Raw genomic sequence first — 5314 nt, forward strand, 5'->3', positions numbered from 1 at the left:
CGCATTGGCAACTCACTTGACACTCAAGCCTTATTCCCACACATTTTAGCACATTGTGCTGAAATATCTAAAAAGAAGAAGACTTCTACTTGTTATTAGAGTGAAATTAGAGGACAAAATATATTTCTGAAGGGATTTTCTTTCGTTTTAAGATGAATATCTTTGAAACTATAAGATTAAATACATATTGTAAACAACTTGAAAAATGTGAATTTTGAGAGGTGGAAAGGAAACTAGTGAGTCATTAGAGGCTTAATAAAGCATTAATGATGCTGAGGAGTAGCACACAAAATAGGATGGACGTGGCATAGCATCTAGCTTGCCTCTTTGTTAATGAAGTTATGTAACAGATTAACCATAAGTAATAGTCAGGAATAATGTAAGAGACATGATCCATGAAAATCGTGTTTACCCTGGTAATTTTCCAATGTTCTTGCTTTTGATTGTGATGACTGTATTATAAAACTGTTCCTATGAGTTAGACACATGCTTAAATTTATATATATATATATTTTTTTTTTCATACATATTCACCATTTCCCGCATTAGCAAGGTGGTGTTAGGAACAGAAGACTGAACCTTAGAGGGAATATCCTCATTTGGCCCCCTTCTCTGTTCCTTATTTTGTTAGATCAAAAATGGGAGGGGAGGATTTCCAGCCTCCTGCTCCCTCCCCTTTTAGTCACCTTCTGCAACATGCAGGGAATATATGTGTCAGAGGTGGATGGAACAAGGAGAAGCGGGAGACCAAATTGCAGGTGGAAGGATGGAGAGAACAAGATTTTGAATGATTGGGACCTGAACATACAGGAGGGTGAAAGGCATGCAAGGAATAGAGTGAATTGGAATGATGTGGTATACTGGGATCAATGTGCTGTCAGTGGATTGAACCAGGGCATGTGAAGCATCTGGGGTAAACCCTGGAAAGGTCCTTGGGGCCTGGATGTGGAAAGGGAGCTGTGGTTTCAGTGCATCACACATGATAGCTAGAGACTGAGTGTGAACATTTGTGGCCTTTTTGTCTTTTCCTGGCGCTACCTCGTGTGTGTGTGTGTGTGTGTGTGGGGGGGGGGGTGAAGGGCATGGATGAAGGCAAAAAGTATGAACATGTACATGTGTATATATGTATATGTCTGAATGTATATGTATGTATACGTTGAAATGTATGGGTATGTATATGTACGTGTGTGGCCGTTTATATATATATATATATATATATATATATATATATATATATATATATATATATATATATATATATATATAAAAAGTGTGGTTGAGAGAGCAGAAGAGGGTATGTTGAAAGGGTTTGGACATATGGAGAGAATGAGTGAGGAAAGATTGACAAAGAGGATGCATGTGTCAGAGGTGGAGGGAACAAGTAGCGGGAGACTAGATTGGAGGTGCAGAAAATGTTATGGGCGTTTATGTATATATATATATGTGTATATGAGTGGATGGGCTATTCTTTGTTTGCCTGTTTCCTGGTGCTACCTGGCTGATGCGGGATATGGGGATCAAGTATAATAAATTTAAATAAATAAATAAATAAATAAATATGTGCGCAGGAGGATGGATGTGCTGGAAATGAGATGTTTGAGGACAATGTGTGGTGTGAGGTGGTTTGATCGAGTAAGTAACGTAAGGGTAAGAGAGATGTGTGGAAATAAAAAGAGCGTGGTTGAGAGAGCAGAAGAGGGTGTTTTGAAATGGTTTGGGCACATGGAGAGAATGAGTGAGGAGAGATTGACCAAGAGGATATATGTGTCGGAGGTGGAGGGAACGAGGAGAAGAGGGAGACCAAATTGGAGGTGGAAAGATGGAGTGAAAAAGATTTTGTGTGATCGGGGCCTGAACATGCAGGAGGGTGAAAGGAGGGCAAGAAATAGAGTGAATTGGAGTCATGTGGTATACAGGGGTTGACGTGCTGTCAGTGGATTGAAGCAAGGCATGTGAAGCGTCTGGGGTAAACCATGGAAAGCTGTGTAGGTATGTATATTTGCGTGTGTGGACGTGTGTATGTACATGTGTATGGGGGTGGGGGTTGGGCCATTTCTTTCGTCTGTTTCCTTGCGCTACCTCGCAAACGCGGGAGACAGCGACAAAGTATAAAAAAAAAAAAAAAAAAAAAAAAAATATATATATATATGTATATGTGTGTGTGTGTTTTGTGGATGTGTGTTAGCAGGGAATGTCTGTGGAAGTGGAAGGGGAAGTAATGAAGACTAAGTTTTTATATCCATAAATTTAAATGGTCAAGTGCCATTTGAATATCAAATCACAGACAGTATAAATGCCAGAACCTGGTATTAAGACCTGCCAACAAGCTGGAACTGCTCAGTTATAGATGCAGGTTTGGATTTGATTCTTTTGTTATTAAAAGGGATTAAGAATTTTTATAACCTCAACTATCTGCTTTAGGTAATCATTAAATTAATCCTTCTACTTAACTTGGGTGCATTGAAAAGAATATTAAACTTAGCTTTTAAGTAGTTTTTTACAATTGATTATTTTGCTAAAGTTTGCTTTTTTACTATTGATGATTTTGCCAGTCTGCATTATTGTAGTATGACATGTGCCTTTCACAAAATGTATATACTTAGTAGAAACATAATTGTTATAGGAAAAATATTTCCTGTGCACAGAACACACATTACTTACAAATGTGTATTGTTGTCATTTTTGTTTGTAAAATTACAGCTTCAGGTTACCCTGTCATTATCATGATGTTTTCATTCTACCATCGTGATGCTGCTTCAGGTTACCCTGTCATTATCATGATGTTTTCATTCTACCATCGTGATGCTATCATTCTGTTGTTTACCAAAGTTGGGCAATACTTGTCACAAGCATTTTGTGATATTTTTATTGTATTATATAGGGTGTCCGAGATAGACCTTTGGAGTTTGTCATTAATATTTGATAAGTGTTAACAATCAGTGTTTACTGTTTTGAATTTCAGTTGAAAATTTCTCTAAGTATTAGTGACATTTCCAGTTCAATATGAGCCATGTTAACTTTTGTAAATTGTATAAACCACGAAATGCATTGTGCTTTCTCCTGTGGCATAGTCATGACTAAGCATTATGCACACACAAGCTGTCATTGGTAACATCATCTAGTTGTACCACTAAAGTTTTAAGATATTTCAAGCCAGATTCTGAGAAGAGAAACCCTTTATGTTATGCAATTAATTGTATTTAACAACTGAAACTCCAGCGGTCTTTCTCAGACACCTTGTATATAAGAAGAAATTTTAGTATTTAAATTTTTTTATGTATATAAAATCATATATGAATTGATAAAATTGCTGATTTTATGATACCTGTCAGTTGTCACTGTCTTGCTTAACAAAGCATTTGATCACCCAGTTCTCCTTGTTCCCTTCACTTCTGACACACACATATTCTCTTTGTAAAACTTTCCTCACTCATTCTTTCCATACATCCACACCATTTCAACACACCCTCTTGAGCTTTCTCAATCACACCCTTTTTTATTACCACACATCTCTCATCCTTTCATTACTTACTCAATTAAACCACCTCACACTACATCTTGTCCTCATACATTTCATTTCCAGCACATCCATCCTCCTCCACACAGCTTTATCTACAGCCCATGCTTCAAATCCATATAATATTGTTGGGACTTCTATTCTTTCAGACATACCCAAACATACTGTTTCCTAGAGTTATATCACTGACACATGAGGTGGTGGTCAGGTGTCGGGGGAACAAGAGAATATATACGTTCTCTTTTTCCTTTTCATACATATGTGCTCTTTCCTGTGGGGCAGGGTGGCATTGGGGATGGATAAAGGTGATTTTTTTTTATTATACTTTGTCGCTGTCTCCTGCGTTAGCGAGATAGCACAAGGAAACATGAAAGAATGGCCCAACCCACCCACATACACATGTTTATACATACATGCCCACACATGCACATATACATACCAATACAGGTGATATATATATTTATCCCTGGAGATAGAGGAGAAAAAAATACTTCCTGCTTATTCCCTGTGTGTCATAAAAGGCAACTAAAAGGGGAGGGAGTCAGGGGTTGAAAATCCTCCCCTCCAGTTTTTACTTTTCCAAAAGAAGGAACAGTGAGCTATTTTCCCTCTAAGGCTCAGTCATCTGTTCATGATGCTACCTCTCTTCAGTGAGATAGCACCAGGAGAACAGACAAAAAGACCACATTTGTTCACACTCATTCTCTAGCTGTCGTGTAATGCACTGAAACCACAGCTTCCTACCCACATCCAGGCCTCACATACCTTTTCATGGTCTACTCCAGATGTTTTACATGGTTCAGTAAATTGACAGCATGTCAACCCCGGTATACCATATCGTTCCAATTCACTCTATTTCTTGCATGCCTCTCACCCTCCTGTATGTACATTCCCTGATCGCTCAAAATCTTTTTCACTTCATCTTTCCACCTCCAATTTGGTCTCCCACTTCTCCTTGTTCCCCCCACCTCTGACACATATAACCTATTAGCCAATCTTTCCTCACTCATTCTCTCCATGTGCCCAAACCATTTCAAAACACCCTCTTCTGCTCTCTCAACCACGCTCTTTTTATTTCCACACATCTCTCTTACCCTATTATTACTTACTCGATCAAACCACCTCACACCACACACACACACATACGCACACACATATATTTATTTTATTTATATATTTTGCTTTGTTGCTGTCTCCCGCGTTTGCGAGGTAGCGCAAGGAAACAGACGAAAGAAATGGCCCAACCCACCCACATACACATGTATATACATACGTCCACACACGCAAATATACATACCTACACAGCTTTCCATGGTTTACCCCAGACGCTTCACATGCCCTGATTCAATCCACTGACAGCACATCAACCCCGGTATACCATATCGATCCAATTCACTCTATTCCTTGCCCTCCTTTCACCCTCCTGCATGTTCAGGCCCCGATCACTCAAAATCTTTTTCACTCCATCTCTCCACCTCCAATTTGGTCTCCCACTTCTCCTTGTTCCCCCCACCTCTGACACATATATTCTTTTTGTCAACCTTTCCTCACTCATTCTCTCCATGTGCCCAAACCATTTCAAAACACCCTCTTCTGCTCTCTCAACCACGCTCTTTTTATTTCCACACATCTCTCTTACCCTATTATTACTTACTCGATCAAACCACCTCACACCACACACACACACATATATATATATATAATATATATATATATATTATATATATATATATTATATATATATATATATATACACACACAGACATATACATATATACACATGTATATACATACGTC

Source organism: Panulirus ornatus, chromosome 51, assembly GCF_036320965.1.
Source record: "Panulirus ornatus isolate Po-2019 chromosome 51, ASM3632096v1, whole genome shotgun sequence".
Lineage (NCBI taxonomy): Eukaryota > Metazoa > Arthropoda > Malacostraca > Decapoda > Palinuridae > Panulirus > Panulirus ornatus.